General features: G+C 34.2%; 1 long non-coding RNA gene across 2 annotated transcripts in view; it reads left to right on the forward strand.

Annotated features, from left to right (window-relative positions):
• The first annotated feature begins 2,511 nt into the window (after positions 1-2,511).
• The window catches only part of LOC141942122 (uncharacterized), a 68,745-nt gene continuing 49,604 nt past the window's right edge, over positions 2,512-21,652 (forward strand). For both annotated transcript variants that reach the window (XR_012628531.1, XR_012628530.1), the window contains exon 1: positions 2,512-2,694. This is a non-coding gene — a long non-coding RNA (uncharacterized LOC141942122). The remainder of the gene's footprint in view (positions 2,695-21,652) is intronic.

A 21,652-nucleotide genomic window follows, 5' to 3' on the forward strand; every position in this document is an offset into this window, starting at 1 on the left:
TACAATCTTTGTCTATATGTATGCTTTTCTGCAAAATATTTTGGCTTTGTTGAAACAGTAAAATGCCTGAGAATAAGCCCAAACCAGTTCTGACTGGGAACTCCTGACCTCAGAATCTAAACCTACGTATTTTATGATAGGACCTCATCTGCATGAGTTATACCAAACTGTGAAGTATACGTCCAAATATGTGTGATCGCAATGCCTAGTAGGATGTGTAAATTTACAAAAGTGGATAAATAATCAGTCTTTGAAAAATCTGTTTACAAATGATTTTCTTTTTTCTTTTTTTTTTTTTCTTTTTTGATATTGTCTTTCATAGTTTTTCAGAAAGCTGTAATAACTGTGATGCCAAGGACAGTCTGGAGCAAAAAATATAGGATTTATTATTAAATTGAGTGCATGGTCCCACTTAAATGCTTTTACACTTTTGTATCCTATAAGTATCCTATATAGGTGGTGAAACAAGTGAAATCACAAAGCTATGTAACTCCAGACTAAAAATAAACTTTATCAACATAAAAGAATTTTTACTGCTCATAACATCCTACACACATTGGCTCCGTCCAGATACAGTAATAAGGATGACACTAAAGAATGAGTTTATTTTTAGGAAGTGATGTTTTTCACTTTAAAGTCAAGACCTTGATATTACACTAATAAAAATAGTTATATAATGGAGAACACTTAAATACTTGTGACGAATTATTTTACTGGTATAATGAGTAGTATACCTATGTACTGATATCTCCATATAAAGCAATTTTGCAAAGATGGTGACAGAAGAGCTATTAAATTGTCTGTATGAAAGGTTGAACTAAAATATTCTTTATTCCATGTTCTGTGAACTTAATTTAAAACAAGGATTTATAAAAGACTTTAGCAAAGATCATTTCTTGCCTATGTAATACAAGTTTAGGGATCTTTAAAGGCAGTGATTAAATAATACAGGAAATACTAATACTCAAGTACTCCTAAGTCCATTAAAAAAAAAATGTCCTATACTACACAGATATGGGCTTCTGTCTTGGTCTATCTCAAAGCCTTGTGAACTTCATATAGTTACTTCTGTACTTTTTCAGGATGTAAATTAATGAAGATGAACAAATTATCATGGGAGATTTTGATTGTAATTTAGCATGTGACTGAAAATGATACCTTTGAAGAAACAACAGAAATTTACTTTGATAATGAAGGAGGTCAGACAATTTTTTGTAATGTCCTTTGATTCTCAAACTAAAAGGAAATAAATTGTAATTTAACCCTTTATACATTTGAAGGAGAGCTTTCTAATTCTTCTTTTGTATGTTGTGACTTCGAAGTTCAGTCTTTTAAAGGGAAGGGAAAGTCAAAGGAGACTGAGATTTGCCATGTTGCTTTCAGAACCAATATTTTCTATTTTAGAAATCCTGTGGCAGGTTCTGCCTTTACTCATGGATAACAGTGTAACATCAGATTTATCTTATGACTAAGACCAGACTCTTTTTTTTTTTCCTGAGTGCTTCATACTTACTGTAAATTCATTAGCAAGGTTAAGAACTCTGGATCTCTGTGATCTGATTTTTTTTTTTTTTTTTAGCACTTTTATATGCTTCAATATTAAAAAAAATCAAAGTATTATTAATTCATGCTTGATAGTTGTTCAAAAGCAGTTTTGTATAAAAATCATAGTCATACTAGTGCAACTTTTTTTTGAAGGAAGATTATTTGCAAATGCAATGTTGAAAGCACTGGGATTGTAGGTTTTTGAGACCTACACAACATGAGGGATAGCCTGAAAGAAATTCTGAGTGATCTGAGCTGGCAATACTGTAATAATTACTCTGAAATTTTATAATTACACAGTACATAGATAATTTGACTCCCGTGCTCCTTTTGGTTCTGTCAGAGTGGACTACCTTCCAGTCTGGACTGCTGCTATACATAAGGAGTTAACTACAGAGATGGAGCAAATCTTTACAAATGTTTTCTAAACATTAGCACACTTTAGAGCAGATGTTTTCTGTATGCACAATATCATCTTCATAGACATTCTGACCTCAGCAAATGAATTGGTAGTACATACAAGCACAAACATTATTAATCAAAGTGACAGAGAAACTTCCTGTAAATTTATATTCCTTTTCAATTTAATTTTTAAAGAGGTCTGTTGTATTTTGCTTTTATTGTCATCTTTTTTTTTAATGTAAAACAATCTTCTAATGATCAGCCAGGAAATTATTTGTGGCAAAGGACTAATAACAAAAATTCACATTTTAGTGTGGCTTAGAAACAGCCTCATTTCCTCTTCCTTCACCCCACTCCCCGTGAAAAGAGCAACATAAAATGATTTAGGCGTTGGAGCCTTTGAGTGTACGGGATAGCTTCAGAAAATCAGACCTGCTGGAGCTTTAGAGTAGCAGAAGCACAGCCTGTCACTGGTTTTGGACCCCTGGGGCTACACTCCTTATGTTGACTGCCTTCCTGCTTCCACTTCAGCATTCTGGCATCTCTCAGGTCCAGCATGGACAGACTAACCTATATTCTGCTCCTGAAAGCTCTAAAGCTTTATTTCTGAGACTTGTGTTTCCAACATGATCTCAGAGACATTCTCTCTAAAATACACGCAAAGCCTGAATAAAGACTTCTGTGCAGAGAAATATCAAGAGGAATCAGATTTTGGACATCTTACTACAGCTCTTCAGTTCCTCTGAGGTAAAGGGAGCACAGGATATTCTGCAAATTTTTTGTACGTCAAAACTGATACTATCTTTGAACTGACCCTTCCCAAAGATGTATTGTGCAGAACTCAGTTCAACAGCATTTCACAGTTGTAGAACTCCATTCTTTATTTTTTACCTAGATATCTGTGTCAGGGGACTGGAGAGGTTTTCACAGTTCTTATTCTGATGGGCAAATTACACCCATAGCAATTTATTAGTACTTACTGAATTCCAATCTCTTTATTTCCGCCTCTGTTAAAATGAATTTTATAATAATGATTTTTTTCTTCCATACTTTCATTTCTTTTCAGGGGTTTATTAGTGTATAGCTTCAGAAGGCTTATCTCCACTGTATTCTCTTTGACATCTTCTTAATATATCTTTAAGCTAGTTTAATGCTCTGCCTGCCTGCTATTCTCAATACACTTATTATCGATGATAGGTGTAATAGAAACAGTGTTACTTTTGAAAAATGGCTGGGCATTTCGTTACTGTCATTTTACTGAGAAATAGGAGTTTGTTTAATGCATATGAAAAATACCAGCAGAAATAAAAGATCAAAAGGGATAAAAAATCAAAGCAATTTTTCTTCTTTTCAGATGCCAAGTTGAGACTCCTCAGTGTAGTTTAAACAATGATTTATTAGTCTTTTGAGATTAGAGAAGTTTGTGTCTTATGAAGCAGAAAGTTTTCTTATCCTAAAAATAAAAGGGTAATAGCATAATGTACTAATTATTCTTGAAGTTTATATGTTAATGTGTTTCTATATGGAATTCCTCTTCCTAGCTGTCCCTACTTCCATGTACCCTGATGCAAAAGCTGTAGTCCTAACAGGAGAGTAAATTAAATTATAAACATAGTAAAAAATCTCATCTCTTAATGAGAAGAAATATATTTTCAGCATAGCAACAGAAGTATTGATGTGCCATATAATTTTCCATTTCATTCACTATTTCATTTTTATCTGTAATCATCAGGTTTAGCTCCTGGGAAAATCTGCAAGGACAAGAAGACTTCCACTACATAAGACAAACTAAAAAAACACATTGGTCTATTTGCATATAGACTACACAAAGCATAGCCACCTCAGTTCTGTCATATTATTAACCCTGGACTGGTTCTTGCATGTTTTTCATTTTTTCATCTTTCCTCCATTCTCTCTTTCTCAGAGTGAGTGAAACAATACTTGAAGTATACTCTCAGAAGAGTGAGAGAATACCTGAAACCTTTAAAATGGCAGAAAATGCTCATTAGTATTCAGCTGAAAGACTAACTAGACAGTGACCATTGTAGGTAAGCTGAAGACTGGTAGAACCAGAAAGCACGTTTTCATTTGGACTTATCAATAGAAGAAAAATTAAGAATGAGAAAATGGGCAGGAAAAAAAGCCCCACATTCCAGTCAATTATATCTCCTATGTATAGTTTTCTAAACATACCTTCTACTTCACAAAAGCTTTTTCCAGTGATAACTATTGGCCTAACAACATTTCTCTGGAAATCTTATTTTAGTAAGGCATTTGTCACTGGCTATTCCTACATGTAGAGAACAGATCAATTTAACAAAAAAATGCTGCAAGTTGAGGGACATTTGTTAGTGAATTTGTACTGGTTTGTTGTTTGATATTATCACTGTGAAATAGGAAGCAGTCACCAATTTTCACTGAATTTTGAGTTGTTGTGTTTGTCTGTAGTTCATGTGTCAAGAACACTCTCAAATGACAAGAAGAGATTCAAATAAACTCTCAAAAAGAAGAATGAGATCTCTGTCTCTACAGACTGAACATCTCAGTAATTATTGGAGAAACCACAGGGCCAGAACCTTAGCAGCTGCAAATCAGTAAAACTTCACTGAGCCCAGCAGAACTACCTTAATTTACAGAAGCTGACTATTACAATATAATTTTATAAGGTTTTATTTGCAAGACACACTCTGCCTAACAGCAGGTGCAAAGTACTTTCTACAGTTTAAGCTATTTGTGAGGAATAAGAAAGACTGACTAAAAAGAAAGGATTTAGTGCAGTTCATGTGAAAACTGTGGTGATTGATTTAAAATGCACTTAAAATCTGCACAGCACTTGAAAAGAACAATGAGTTTTGAATTGCTGCTTGTCTGAGGGGCAGCTCATTATGCATTAGAAACAAAACTTCATTTTATATAAATGTTTCAATGATTCTCCTTGTATAATGCTCAATCAGGTACTTTCATATTTGTGTTCAGTATGGCATTACACTCTTCAAATTCTGTGACAGATACAGGAAAGTTATGTAGTAACTCAAGTGTGCCACCATTGCAAGGATTTTGGAATCAGTGCATGAGCAGACAGTGTCTCATGATATTTTGCTTGAATTTTCAGACAATTCAGACTTAGATTCACAAAATAACTCTGTTGTGTTGCCTATCTGTTGGCAACCTCTAATGTAAACATAACAAAGATGCCAAGTGGAACTCACAGCCTCATATGAATACAGGAAAGTGCCATTAAACAATATATGCTCATCATTAGGGAGCAATACTGTCTTATTCAGTAGAATAACATTTTGTGTGATATCAAACAGTAACTCTAAAGAACATACATTTTATATGGACAATGTTTTCAATAACCCTTTAAAACTCCAATATTATGTTTTTTAACTACCATCCTGTTTTAACCACTTGTTTCTCTGCTTATGATAATATTACATCAAATGGGGGATCATTTTTGTTGAGGTTCTGTTACGTAGAACAATCAGGGGGGGAAAAAATTTATAGGACTGAAATTTAAGTCAGTTCCGTAATAAAATCTTAATTCCCCAGCTGATGACACATGTTCAAAAATAACCACATTTCCTTCCTATTCTGATCTGTCCCTAACACTTTTAGAGCAATGATTGTAACTTAGGGTTCAGTACAAAATCACTTTAGATGTTTAAGTCCCCTTAGACGCCCTTTAGTCAACAAAAGCAGTGGTTTTTTTTCTTCCTTATGAAAAACTATGACTTTTCTTCTTTTGTCTTGTATTGTTTGACTTCTCATGTAGCTTTTAGCTTAATACTGCAGATCTTGTCTTTTTACATTATTTTTGAAGTTTAAGTGAACTCATTGACAACTGCAAAGCTGTGCTATGGTTACCTGGAGTTGTCAAAATTGAGTTATTTATTCCTTTCATCAAGTAGAGAATATTTAGGAAAAGATATACATTAAGTGTAGCATAGTAGCTTTCTGAGAATATTTTCAAGCTTTTTTAATTATCTCACTAAATCTCTGGTCTCCAGTTTTGTGTCTCCTCTTCTCCATAATACCAGAGGAGCTGTAGTTAGGAACCTAAATTTATCACATGAAAGAACATGTAATACACTTTTAGCCTTGAGTTAGACAGAACATCAAAGTTTTTTCTTAGTTGTGCGGTTAGGTACTTACCCACAAGGAACAGTAAGTATTAGATATTTCGTGATACTGCCATTCTGTACTTAGAAGCCTTTAAGATAGCTTTGACAATATTTCATAGATTCTGTGTCACATACAGTTTATCGAAACCAATATTCCATTACAATAATACTGTTTCACTTCTGGGTTTGTCAAAATTGGGTTCTGTTGTTTAAGCATTGAAAGATATTTCTCAGAATACAATTTTAAATGACTTTTACTGCCATGGCTTTAGCTGCATAGCAATGGAATCTCTTCTGTTAAATATTTCAAATTATTCTTTTCTTTTTCTTTCTTTCTTCTTGAGAAAGCTGTTGTGCCCTTACCAGCAATTTGCCATGCCTTATTCATTGCCTGTAAAGGGCTGCTCTTTTAACCAGCATTGGTGGCATAAAATGGCCACAGATGTATAAACACATAAAAAAATCTTTTCTTACAGTAAAGGAGAATATTCCACTTTATCTAGTGTGGAAGTGATTTATTAAAAAATATAACCTTTCAAAACATTTCCCAGTTTCTAAAGGTCCTCTTTACCGAGAATAACATTTGGGCATACCACAGTCCTCACTCAAGCTTTTTCAAATGCCTCCAGCAAACATAAATGAGCTTCTAATGGTTAAGAGTCAACAGAAGAATCTCTATATAGAAATAGGAACCCTCTCTGAAAATACTCAGCCTGTGGCTCTGTTCATTTTATACACTGAGACAAGCCCACCTAAGTGTTCCAGCTTAGCCCAAGTGTGATAATACATGCTGGAAAAGTTGTGTGTACTGTCTGGTCTCATACCACTTGGGTTTCAGTGCGTACATCAGAAAAAAGTTCTACCTAGGAGACAGTAGTTAGCCAGAATGCTTCTGAAAAACTATGTGTTTGTAAGTGTCTCACAAACAGTGTCTCTTAATGTAAATTATCACAGTTTTTGATATCTCATTAGTCTATCCATGAAGAGCAATAGTCTTTTTCAGGGTGACCATGACGTAGTTAAACAGAGGAATAACTCCAGTTGAAGTAGCAGAGTTTCACTGTGACAGTTTGAAAGGGAAGGATGTGGTGATAGGGAGCAAAGGTATTTCAGCACAATGTGGTTTATCTATGAACAAAATAAGTCCTTTGAATCTCAAATCTTATTTATAAATGAGTGATTACAATCAGTTAAAGATAATGTAGAGTAATATTACATTGATTGGCCTTAAAGTTAATGAGATACATACACTAAAAATATAATTCGCACATGTGATATGTTAAAAAATTAATATTCTTTATATATTCTCTATTAACAGTTTTACAGTTTTACTCAATATATGCTGAAATGTCAGAAACTTTATACCTTCTCATAACACTGTAAACCTCCTGTAATTGTTACTTTGCTTCAGTAAAGAAATATGGTCAACTTGCAAATTGATTTTAGGGTGATTAGCAAGAATGAACAAATAAACAGAAAAACCCTATGATGATTTTACTTGTGTTTATGTTTAAATTTCAGTGAAACTCCTTATTCACTGAGTGATTAGGAATTAAATATTATATATTCTTACAAAATAAGCCTATCATTTACAGATATTTATATCTGTGCATATTTATATGGTCCTGATTCATGGATAATGCCTTTAGTGATCATCAGCATGAAGAAAACAGATTCACAGAAATCAGAGATGGGGAAGAAACACCATTTAGATCATTGGATTTATTCCCTTGCTAATATAACAAGATGGATTAGGAAGGCACCAGTAAATTAAATATGGAGAGTTTTCAGGCACATAAGATTTACCACATCTCATTAATAATCAAGTTTCCAGAGTGTTCCTGCTAGAGGGCTCAGTAAACATTCCATTTAGTTGAGGCAAGAATGTGTTTGCTGATCCAAATTTGGCATTTTGACCAGCCTCAGAAAAATAGCATTTTATTTACTTATTTATCTTTTACAGTGCCTTTGGATATTTTTAAGGTGGGTTGTTCTTTTTTTTTTTTTTTTTCATGAAAGTGTCTCAACTGCTCATCAATCTTTCAGACAAACAGTGACCTAAAGGATTGAGGAGAAGTTGCCTTAAGACCAACATTGTTTACAGACAATCTGTCTTCCCCTTTCACATTTTGTTTTGTTTCCTGTGGTTATATATATGTGCTGAACAACTAGCCATTAACCAGACATTATATTCAAAAATAATAACTTAGGATACTTTTTTTTTTTCCACTTTGATTTCAGTATTTTTTTTCAGATATACATGGTGTTTGTACTTATGTCTATACAGAAGAGTTATTATTTTTTCTTAGGCTTTTTTGCTTTTTGCTGCCACAATACATGTTAAAATGCATGTCCAAAAATTTGCTTTGGCTTGGAGTTCAGCAAGCACCATAAGTCCAAAAGTGCTGAGGTTTAGACTTCTTTTAAATACATCAGATTCACTGTGCATGGATAAAGCATCTGTGCAACATATGCTCACTTAGACTTGAAGGGTCATGGATGAGCAAGTGAAGTGGTTATTTGTTTGGGATCCCTTGAAATTCTGAGCAAATCGACCAAGGTACTGTTTCCTGTACACACAAGTGGAAAAGGGAGCTATATCCTGGAAGCTCCCTTCAAGACCTTATTGGGAGATACTTGTAAGGAATGGAAGCTTTGTTTCTTTGAAGTCACACTTCTAGCTACCTGGTATTGCCTATCTGTTGGAAAGTAGTTGTAAGGAAAGATAGAGTTGGATCACCCTAAGGGGAAAAAAAAAACCCCATAAACCTTCAATTATTAGGTCAGCCTTGAGTGTAAAGAAAACAGTAAGACCACAGTCATGGTTCTTAATACCTCTTAATAGATCTTTATGATAATAAAAGTTGAAAGTTCTTACCAGTACGGATACAAATACAAACCTGTATGTAAATATTAAGAAGGTTATATTATAGCTGTGAAGAATGTAGCTTTCTATATTTATTAATTTGTCATAAAATATATTTAGCAGTTATAATACAAGTGTTCAGACAATTTCAAGGAATTTGAGGAGTAATAGCAAAACTGTGAGAGGCAAAGGCTGGGACCCACTCTTCTGTAAAGTACAAAGTGGAATGCAGCTTCATAGTTTCAATCTTCCTGTATTCTTTTCCTCTATGCTATTTTGTAAAAGAGATATATAATAATAAATTGCTGTGATCTGAGCTGACATCTCTATACATAAAACAGTTAAGAGGTCTATAACTGCAAGTTAGAAATATACTGTGAAAGATAAAAGTGTAAATCTAGATTCCTATGGTCACTTAACCAACAAGAATATCTTTTTAAAAAATAAGTGGAAATGTTTTTTATCCAAGATACCTATTCAGAGTAAAGACGATCATTAATCCTCTCACACATGAATGCGTAATGTCAAGACAAAGAATAATAGAAAGAATCAGAAGACTTCTCTTAAGGAAGAATTTCTAATTAAAAAGAACATATATTTTTAATTGCAAAAAGAAATGCATGTTATCAGAGCATATACTAAGTTTACTTAAAAGGCACTTTTCAATTAGAAGTATTTTATAAATCTACTGAGGTCTTATAATTTTAACAAACACTCATTTAAATATCCTACAGAGTACATTAATTTTCATCTACTTCATATTTCTTTTCATTGGTGTGTCATTTTTCCCCTTGAAATGACTGAGATTAAGCAAAAAAACCATTCAAACTAATGTTTACCAATCTTAAATATTTTTTCAGTAGTCTACAAATTTTATTTTTTAATGAAAAACATTTTTCTTTCATAATGGTTTTTGTCCAAGGTAGTGAAGTAATCTGATGCTACAAGTAGTTACAATAAAATTGAAAAAAAATTCTGTGAGCATAAGGCTCATATTAACTGCAGAATTAACATAATCTGGTAATTTTGGCCATTTCTTACAAAATTGAAAAAGACAATCAGAGGCAAAAGAAGTTGAAAAAAAGGGTCAATGACATGCATAAATTGAATAACATTTTTAATATTCGTAAAGAATTGATCATCTTTTTAAAGCACGGTGAGGCAGCTGTAAATTACAGCTATTAGAAACTCATAAAACAGAAGTGTTGCCTTAGGAAACAGACTGACTAAAAGAAAAAAAAAAAAACAGCCATCAGTCAATTTAAAGATGCTCTGAGAGTTTCCAATTAAAAGAGTTAAAACAATTAGAGATATGATGCAAGGTATTAAACAAAGTAAAATGAGATGATGTTATTAAGACCAACTTGTAAAAGACACTAGAACAATAAAGGAAAAAAAATACTGTTTTTCCTGTTTATGGAAAGAATGTGTTATAAACACTGTATAAACACTGTCTCCTTCCAGTTCTTCCTTCATATACCAAATATCACGGTTAATCATATTCACCTCTGCACCAAACATAGCTAAAAAGCCTAGTCATTACAGCACAGCACAGAAGATTGATGAATTTTTCTGTTCAGTACTTGAATCTTAGAATAAATAACTGTAAATACATCAACCCAGATGAAGTAAATTCTAAATTGTTAAAGAATTAAATGTATGTGGAGAAGGAGAGGAGAGGAGAGGAGAGGAGAGGAGAGGAGAGGAGAGGAGAGGAGAGGAGAGGAGAGGAGAGGAGAGGAGAGGAGAGGAGAGGAGAGGAGAGGGGAGGGGAGGGGAGGGGAGGGGAGGGGAGGGGAGGGAGAGGGAGCCAGCTTCTTCTGTTATTTTTTCAGTTTACGTATTCCTGAAGACAAAGTGTTACCTATTTATCATACCAAGGGAGAAACTGGACATAAGATTTGTTTTAGATTATTTATAGTAGTTGATGGACACACGTCAAGACTATTCCTTTTTGACTATTCTGTTCCTCCATCTCTAAGCTTTTATACAGCCCAAATATATATACTATTTACCTCTTTCTGATTTTCACATTTGACGTTTTCTACTAATAAAGCTATTATGGCTTCCTTTGGGGCAGACCCAGTCTCAAAAATGCAACTTCTTTGATAAGATCTTTATAAAGGAGAAAGTCCATAGGGATTGTAACAGAATTTGCCACTGTTCATTGTTTACATGCTCTTTTTTAAAATCAGTGCACTAATCACAGTTAATAAATGTGATTACAAACTTAAAGGAAATAAAACTTGTCTTCCAAGATTCAGATAAGTTTAAAAACACTCTAGAAGAATGAAGAAACAGATCAGTTTTAAAATTTGTCCCGTTGTTTGTGAGCTAGGTGAATTTTATTAACTTTAAACTAAAGTCACCTGTTGTCTAGGAATTTAGAATACTTTTTTTTTACCATATAATTGAAAAAATATTAAAACCCTTAAAATTAAAAAGATATAATAACACATATTTTCAAACAGTTCTCCAACAGTCTCTGATGATTATATCTGTAACAAAATATAAGGTCTTACTTAAGTATACTCTATGTTATATATTTTGTTTGAATCAATGTTACTGTTTCCATGTTTTAAGTTTTGGGTGGGATTTTTTTGACTGTTAGGCCATCAGGTTGCTCATATTAGGGAACATATTGTCTTGTTCACTGTAGAGTCTGATAGCTTTTTGGGTATACGTGTAGAAATATAAAATAAAAGTAGTTTTATGAAAAATATAAAGTATTTCAACTAGACAAGGAGTGTTTATTTTTATTTGTATTTTAATGTCACAGGAGGAAAAGAGACAAATCTGAGCAGACAATCAAATTGTTTTAACTAGGGAAGTATCTGAAGCAATGTTTAAGTGAATGGTACAATAAGTGATTGATACAATATTAGGGAAGCTTAAGCAGGGAAAATAATAATTTAGAATTGACAATATAGCATACTTTGTGTCCCTAATGGAAAGATGTCACTACCAGAAAGATGTGTTGAATATTGTATAAACTCGCTGTGTTTAGGACAAATGACTTCAACCTTTAAATTAACATCTTATTTTGTTTCTTGGCACCTCAGTTATGACTTATTCATTAAAGTTAGCTGTCAGAAGTTTGAAGACTACTGACATTGCCTTCATATGTGTCAATAGAAGAAATATGTGAGCTACTGGTTTCTGTCTTTTGTTTCAAAGGAAAATGCAGTCATTAGCAGCTGGCAAAGAAGACACAAAGAAGGAGTCACCGTTTCAAACATAGAATAGCATCAGTTGAGGTGACTGAAAGTATCACCTTTTCACAATATTCTCAACTTTATGTTAGGTACTTTACAGAAGCTAAAAGAAATACATCTGACGAAGCATGCCCAGGGTTGAACTTGTCTGTAAGATTGTGACAGCCTGGCTCGATAAAGTCAAACTGAAGTAAATCAGTAGATTGGTGTGTCAGCAAAGTCATTATTTGTTTCAATGTGGGATATTTTCTTTTGGGCATCTGTTAAGAATTATTATGTTAACATGGATCAAAAAATATTGCCTGTCATTTACCTCAATATGTCATTCTGAAATTCTGGAATTGTTACAGAGAAATTAATTTTTTTATCAGGTCTTCCAAATTTATTCTGTAAGACTGTTAAATATATGTTTATAAATACAAACATGAAATTAATAAAGAATAATTAAAAATAATATTGATGCATGAATTATGATAAATTCTTTAATTTCAGACTTTGTCCCTTTCAATATAGAGAGTAAAATATGGTCACAAGGCTCTTTTCAATGTGAATTAAAACTCTTTGCTGAAAATTTCAAGTCTTCCTTTGAAAGCAATAGCGTTTCCTTTGTGTCACTAGTTACCATAGTATACACAGTCTTGAGAAACACCAATAATGTTTTCACAACACTAAGAAGCAGTGTAGTCTGTATACCTATTTGGATATTTGGAAAGTAAATCTAGAAAATACACATGCATATGCAGGTTAAGGAAATTGGGAGCAAGGAAGGGGCACCAGACCACATATTGAGTATTCATTTTGTATATTTTATGGCCTTCAGCCATAGATTTCCAGTTGTAATTTCCTAAATTTTAAAGAAAAGCCAACCAGCATACTCTATCAGTAGACTGAAATATCTACACCCATGCTATGAAGTTCTATCATCTTAAATAATTACATTTCCCTAGACAGGTTTACGTCCTCATTTATGTGGGCTGAAACTGGAAAAAGATGGGTCAGGCATATTTGTTAGTTTTAGGTTTCACATGTATTTGCTGAAAGGAAATAATGAAAGTCTTAGAAAGAATTTGGAAATCATATGCTCCATTTCAGGTTTCAAGGGAGAAGAGTATCTAACAAAAAAATTCTTTAAGGCTGACCCTTTTGTCTTAGTTGTCTCATCTTCCATCTCTGTTTCGGTCCTCAGTCTAACCTCTTCTCCAACCACATTTACCTTCTGATTTTTCACTCATTTTCCTCATCTTCCCACTTCATAATTCTCACATTACAGTTCTCTTCTGTCCTTCATAGGGTGTTTCACTGTAGCCAGACTCTTCAGATTTGATCTGAAGCAGGGGAGTGCTGGAGGTTTTCAACAAGATTGTTGCACATGGTGTTACAATTTGACAGTCTTTTCTTTTTCTTTTTTTTTTTTTTTTTCCTCTTCTCAATGGCAAGGAAGTGTATACATCACCTGTTATACCATCAGAAATGGTAGAACTGTCTGTGGTGAAACCAATAATACTGACAAGTGCTCTAAGATAAAGAGATATTTACCAAAAATATCAGCTTTGCAAAGTTATAATTAACGAAAATAAAGTCTTATAATGGAAAGCCTCAAGCGACCTTAATTGTAGGTGGCACTAATGGCTGTGTCTATGAAAAAAAAAAAGTATTGGAAAGCTTCCAAAGGACCTCATGCTACACACACTTTTATGTACAGTTTTACTTCTGTAGGGCATTCTCAAGAATAAGGATATACAACTATATATATTTTTCTGAGTTTGTGCCTTAAGTCTATATCCCATACTTAGCAAAAGGACCTGAATTATCTTGTTGGTTACTACATTTTACTCAAAAGGAAATAAAAGGTACACAAAATGAAAAGGCATTAATATCTATACGAAATGAGTTAGAATGCGACAGCTGATCTGAATTAGATGAGCTATTATACATTTTTTGCTAAAAAAGTTTGATCCTTTCCTCTCAATTTAAATTATCAGTTTCAGACAGAAATAACCATAAAATTGTTCATAATTCATGGTTTTATACTCAAGATTTTCCTTTTGTTTATAATAGTTCCAGACAGAGTGACAAAGTGACAAAAAATGACAAAGTGCTAAAGGTAAAATGGATCCCCCTCACTCCTCTCATTTTCTTTCAGAACCTTAATTCTGTTTGTTTTTTTCATCTAAACTATGTCTAATCTAATGCAATAAGGCACAGGAATTTATCAATTTTTTTGTTGGATTGTATACTGTCATCAAATATCAATATTACTATTTTGTAGTGCTAAAAAATGTTAGATAATTCAGCTCTCAACTGTGCTGGCATCTCCTTCTGCTTTGTGTAACTACATATTGACATAAAAAGAAGAAACATCTGGTGTGTAAAAAGTAACTTGTTGGCTGTTTTTTAGCAGAGGTGAGCAGACCGTTAGTTTTTCAAGCTTTACTAGACGGAAAAAAGATCAAGCCAACCCTGGTCATACAACACCAAGATCAGTTCCAGATCAGTAAAGCCTTTTTTATTAAATTTAGTCCCATGTTAGAAATAATAATCACATTTTACATTATGCATTTCTAATTTCAATGCTCATGCCATATAATTATTCTGTATAATCAAACCTAACTGGTGGTTTGTTACACAGAGCTATTGAATGAGTATTCTGGCAATCAAGCTAGTATTTAACTATTTATTTGAGAAATGTGCAGACCCATAATTGTAGAAATTTGATAAATCTATAATTACAATGTGTAGCATTGTAATTACAATGTGTAGTCTTTAGCATTTATGAACAATGACAGCAAAAGAAATAACACACATCAGGCAACAAAAGGGAACCCTGAAAGTGAATGACACGCTCTGACAAGTTACTGTTTACCATTTTGACCAGAATGCCAAGTCTGGTCTACTTACAGTCTGATAAGATAATAAGTCCAGAGGCAATTTCCATCCCCACAGAATCTGATTTTTCCAGACACCAATGTTCTGTCTCATTTGGTTATTTTTATTTTATTTTATCTTCCCAAATCAAGCAATACACAGAAAGTCTCTGCCTTAGTATTTTGAGCTCCTGGGGTGGTTGGTATGATTTTGATGTGATTTCACACTGTCACTTGTTTATTTTTAACTACTGTGACAGAAAAGTATTTTAATTCCACCTATAATGCTATTTTGAAACTGCTATAGAATATCATGTTACTATGCTTAAAGAAGCAGAACATCAGTTCTAAAGTACACATAGTAAAATATTTCTTAAATGTGTAATTTTTAAAATACATAAAATAATGTCATTGTGTATATTACAGTATTTCCATTAGGCAGAAAAATAAATTCTTATGCTAAACAAAGTAACCATAATCTTTCAGTTCAAATTTCAGGATAAGGAGAATGTGGTTTTCTTCACAATTTATTTTGTAATATAATAACAATAAAACCATAAAATGTATCTCATCTGATTTTCTAAATTGCTTCAGAATTCTTAGATTATACACAGATGTCTTCTGGTTCTGGACACATTGCAAGGAGATGCAAAAAACTGAGAGATGAGTTGGAGAGAGAAAGTTTTAACAAATTCAGTGGACATAGTTATTTGCTGAAGGAACATCTGTTGACATTTTTAGAATCCATATGTGAAAAAGCAAGCAAGAAAAACATTCAGAAACAAACTGTTAAAACTCAAAACAAAACCTGTTTTCTGTTATGTTAATGTTTTGTAGATTAGCTTGGAATTTGACACATTGTTTTTCTACAACAGACATTTTCTAGAGAAAAATATTTTACAATTTTCTGGTTAAAAATTCACATGTTAACAATGTTGCTGATTAAGTCAGACATATCTTCTTTTTTTAATCTATAAATGTGGTTTTAATCTTTTTTTTTCTAAGTGAGCGCCATTTAAGTAAATTGGTGGTATTCTTTCTTTCACCAGGAAAAAAAAAAAAAAGTATTAATCATTACAGTAACTCAGTATCTTGCTTTGGTTAGAGATCTAGAATCCTCTAGATTGCTTCCTATAGATCCATAAGTATTACTAGATAACTTCTACTGGAAACCTTAACACACCCTGACTGTACACAGACAACTTAGCTACTTTCTTTCAATATATTGAATACAGGGATATTGCAGAGTGACTTCTATCCTATAGAAAACCTGCTCTTTGCTAAAATATAGTGGGGTGCTTATGCCTAGTTTCCCATAGTGACAGAAATATAAAGACGTGTGGGAGAATGGGTCTGAGGGGCAAAATGGCTGTATTCTGTTGAGAGACAGAGTGCATCACGTACTGCAATGTTTCAGCATCTGGGCATTTCTGTGGGAGTTTTCACCCTGATCTCCCAGTTACTTTTAATTAGCACCAGCGTGAAATGAATATGTAATAGCTACAGGGCATTAACATTCCAATTTGTTCCTTACTTTTTCCTCATGGATAATATGAAATACAGTATTATATGTGAAAGTATGTTTATATCCAATATAAACTAGAATCTGTGCTCTGTAGCACTGTTTTTATACTATATAATTGCACTGTATTAACAGTCCTGCCACAAAGGTAGGGTAGAACCTAGGTTTAGAACAGATGCTTAGGGTAGAACAGATGTATCTGTGTTCAGCAATGCCTTCTCTTGCAGAGATACAGCAGTGTTTAATATTAGTTCTCTTTAGGAGGCACTGTGAGCTATTATCAAGCTATCAATTATTTATCAGTAGAATAAACATTAAAGGATTCTCCTCTCTGTAAACAACACAAGCATGTTACTTTATCTAGTTACTTTAAAAAACATTTATCTGATTTGTTTTGTTAGTACATAGGGCCAAAATCACGCTGAAAAATGCTACATGGGATGATCCAGGCAAACAAGGCAGAACAAGCAAGGTCTGTTATTAGCAACCTACTATATTACTCTGGTAGTGGACCTTTGTGGAAGTTTTAAATTGTTATTTCAAAGAAGACCCAAGAATGAATTCACTGGAATGTCTTGGTTCAAATTTATCATGTTTATATTTATATTGCAACATGTGAATTTGAGGATAACTGTAACATCTAGAGAAAGTTTGTAGAAAAATTATTCTGAGAGTATTATAAGGAGAGATTTGTCTTTGTGGTAGGCAAAGTATAATAAAAATTTAGTTGAACAAACATCCCTCTCTGAAAACTATCAGTGAACCTAGAGTCTGTGTGTATATTCATTCATTTTTTTTTATATCTAAGGGATTATTTTTGCACAGACTCCTTTACTCAATCCCTTGTTTTACCAAATAACAATCACCTCATTCCCACTGGATCCCACCACCCATGCTAATTCATATACAATGACCATTGCTCCTCTGAGATGTGCTGAGTTTTCCGGATGTTAGGAAGAGCTTGAGGTGCATTCATGTGGGTATCTTTCTTATGACAGACAATAATAACTGGCTTACACTTCTGCTAAACCTTAGATCAATTTGTCTGACTTTTCAATAGGAAACTCCTCACGGTTTCGTGAATGTGTATTGTTGTTTTAAAAGGGTTTAATTTCTTCCTGAAATAAATGGTACAAGTGAGGAAAATGCAGTATCTTGTTTGTTTTCTCTGATTCAGGAGACCCAAGACTGACAGACAATCTCTGTTGCCTCTTGGGTGCATATAAGTGTGTTTATATCTATATATCCTTTCCCTTTTCCTAGAAAGAACGTCACAGATCAATAATGGTTTTATTATTCTGGGACATGCATAAGAGAGAACTGAAGCTGCCCTAGATAGGCAACACTAATTCAGCATTCTCTTTTATTCAGTAACAATTTCATGTGTTTTCTGAGTTTTTAAAAACTTGATTCATGACTTAGATGCAGCCTATATAATAACTTAGGCATGATATTGACTGTTTTTGAGGAACATAATTATGAGTTAGGTGACTGGTAGAAGCTAGAAACAAGCAACTTTCTTAACTGTGATACAGGCATTAGTGCTGTAAATTAGATGTGGCCTAGTTCTTTCCAAATAGCTTTTTAGCAGCAGGCTCAAATATCTATATAATTTTGGACAACAAATTGTTTAGTTCATACTTAGCATCTCTAAAATTTCATACTTCTACAGAAGAAAGAAAAAACAAAACAAAACAAAACATGAAGTTGAGAAAAGTCCCTTTATTAATACTTACAGCTGAGAAAAAAGCCAAGTTCTCTGAAATGAACTGATAGAAAGAGAAGTACTAAGATGTTGTTACATTCATCAAATAGGATTATGAATTCTGATAACAGCAAGCGATATTTTACCCCAGAAAACAAGAATAATAAAGTGTAAGATGTCTGCACCATTTGGCAAACTGCTAAAGTTTGGGCCATCAGGTTGAACTGATTTATTCAGATGCCATAGTATGGGAACAGAAACAAAATGGGGCAAGTACAATCACGAAGCTCAGGTGAAGACTGAAATATGTGTATCTGACTATTTGTTAAGACTTAAATTTCAAGTGAATTCCAATTTTCATTGATTTTTAACATTGTCAATAAAAAATTTGAACTTTAATATTTAAAATCTATACATCTGAAGGTCATAATCAACATCTTGGATACTTCCCCTCTTTGTGATCTGAATTATTGGGATAGACATGATTCAGTATTAAACCTTCAAGCGAATCTCAAAAGGGAACAACAGAGAACTTCATATTGTTAAACAGAAAAAGGTTTGCATTTAGATTAGATACTTAGAATTGGTACATGTAATGGATAAACTTTGACCACATACTAGGCAGGTCCACAGTCCCAGATAGGATCACATTAGTAAGTTAGTGATTAATGATCTTGGGTAATTTAGAGCCAAGTTCATTACAAACTCAATGAATCTTAAAGCCAGGGGCCTCTTATCTAACACATAAAATGGAGAAGGAAAATCGGTGGGCCATTGGCAGGAAGGTTGGAGAACACACCATGAGTGAGTAAAACTTAGGAAAACTATTTGGCAATATTTAGGTTGTAGTTCTGTAATAATTGAAAATAGCTTTAGAAAACGGGATATGCATATAGTCTGAGAGAGTAACAACAGAGAATAATGTTACACATTTTGATGTACTAGTGGGATATTCAAAATCTTAGAAATTTTATTAATTTGTCACATGTGTACAAGAACTGGATACACAACCAGAAAAGGCCATACCGACATTAAGCCTAAACCAATAGTCAGTGTAAATCCCTCTGAGTTTAAGCAGTATTTATTCCCTACACTACTACAAAAGGTCTTCCTATAACTCACTTCTCAAAATTGACAGGATGAATTCAGGTTGAATCTAGAGTTGGAACCCTGAATATCTCTGATGTAGGACCTGTGCTCTGACCACTAAGTTATTCACTTTCCTGAGAGCTCATAGCATAAGCGTTTCTAAAGAAAATATACCATAATTGAGGAAGTCAAACTGACTAAATCACTTCTGAGCACAGCCAGGTTTGGTTTTTAAAAACTATACCAGCATCTAAAAAGCCACTCTACTTTTTTTTTTTTTTTTTTTTTTTTTTAATATAATAGCAATAATGTTTGAAATTTGACATAGGCAGAAAATTTTATTCTGGTACATAGTGGAATTATTTTTTACATACCCACAGACCTACAAAATGAGGAAAATCATCATGTTTCACTACATCATGCATCTTCCACTTGTGTCATCTGCACTTTATCTTAAAATCATAGAATCATAGAATCATAGAATGGTTTGGGTTGGGAGAGACCTTAAAGATCATATAGTTCCAACCGCCCTGTCAGGAGCAGGGACACCTTCCATTAGATCAGGTTGCTCAAAGCCCCATCCAATCTGGCCTCAAACACTTCCAGGGAGGGGGCAGCCACAATCTCTCTGGGCAACCTGTTCCAGTGTCTCACCACCCTCACAGTAAAGAATTTCTTCCTTATATCTAATCTAAAACTACACTCCCTCAGTTTAAAACCATTACTCCTTGTCCTATCACTAATGCTCCCTGATAAAGAGTCCCTCCCCATCTTTTCTGTAGGCCCCCTTTAAGTACTGGAAGGTCTCTATAAGGTCTTACCAGAGCCTTCTCTTCTCTTGGCTGAACAACCCCAAGTCTCTCAGCCTGTCCTCATAGGGGAGGTGCTCCAGCCCCCTGATCATCTTCGTGGCCTCCTCTGGACCCGCTTGAGCAGGCCCAGGTCCTTCTTATGCTGGGGGCCCCAGAGCTGAAATCAGTACTCCAGGTGGGATCTCATGAGAGCGGAGTATAGGGGGAGAACCACCTCCCTTGACCTGCTGGCCACACTTCTCTTGATGCAGCCCAGGATATGGTTGGATTTCTGGGCTGTGAACACACATTGCTGGCTCATAGTCAATTTTCCATCCACTATTACTTCCAAGTCCTCCTCCTCAGGGCTTCTCTCAATCCACCCTTCAGCCAGCCTGTATTTGTGCATGGGATTGACCCAATCCATGTGCAGGACCTTTCACTTGACCTTGTTAAATTTCATGCTCTCTAAACTGACAGTGTCTGTTTGGTTAAAGCAGATATCTAGCTAAATTAAATTTTAACAAGCACTCTGGCTGTTAAACTTTATCTGTGTCATTTATGGTATGTTAGTTAAGTAAGAGTTTTTTATGCAATACAATCAAATATTCCACGTTACCCACAAATGCTACAACATTGGATTAGATGTTATCCAAGTATCTCTACTGGACCAAGGTGTTCTGACAATTCTGGATGTCAAGTGAGAGAATGCAACTGAAAAATTATTAACAAATGACCTATCAGCTATTGTCACTTAAATAACATGAAGCCCTCTTCATGTAAAGTGTAGAAGTATAAGTTAGGGTTGGGTAGACACAGAAGAAATATCTTTTACCTTATCCTTTCATGTCTTTTTGTATAAAAGCTTCTGTCTTGTTTCAGGTAAACCCTGTTAATACATCTATTGACAATTTGAGTAATAAAACTTTTCTTGTACAGATTCAATCTGTATTGGGTCTTACAAGGTAGATTCAAAGTTAATTCAGCTTTTAGTGTAAGAACAGCCTTCCACAACGCACTGGAGTGGAATCAAATAGTGCCAGGACTGAAACTGAAAGCACCTGCAGGCCCGCTATATTACATCTGTTCTCCAGCATGCATCGTTCAGTTCCATAAACTGCTGCTCTGTGCATGTTTGGGTCTATGTACCTCATGGAAACCTTCCTACATCTTAGAGTGGGATGCAAGCATTGTTCCAGTCTTAGAACAGAAATTTTTACAGTTGGACTACACTTCTGTCCTCAGCTTACTGCTTAATGCTAAATCCTAGTCTTTTGCTGCTGCCAGAAAGGGTTATGGTGAAGGAGCACTTGTTTCTGTATTAGGCAACAGTCCTGCTAATGGAGCAGCATATTTGAGTGTTTTAAAAATAATTTCTGAATCTCTTTAAAGACTGTTTCCTGGGGGAAACCCAAGGAGAGTGTGGAGACCTGCCAGAAGCCAGCAGCTCCCCTGAGAGTGAGTGGCTGACTAGGCACGGCCTGGGCCAGGTGTAATGGTGGCAGATTTAAACACGGTGTAACTGCCAC

This window comes from Strix uralensis, chromosome 4 (genome assembly GCF_047716275.1).
Source record: "Strix uralensis isolate ZFMK-TIS-50842 chromosome 4, bStrUra1, whole genome shotgun sequence".
Lineage (NCBI taxonomy): Eukaryota > Metazoa > Chordata > Aves > Strigiformes > Strigidae > Strix > Strix uralensis.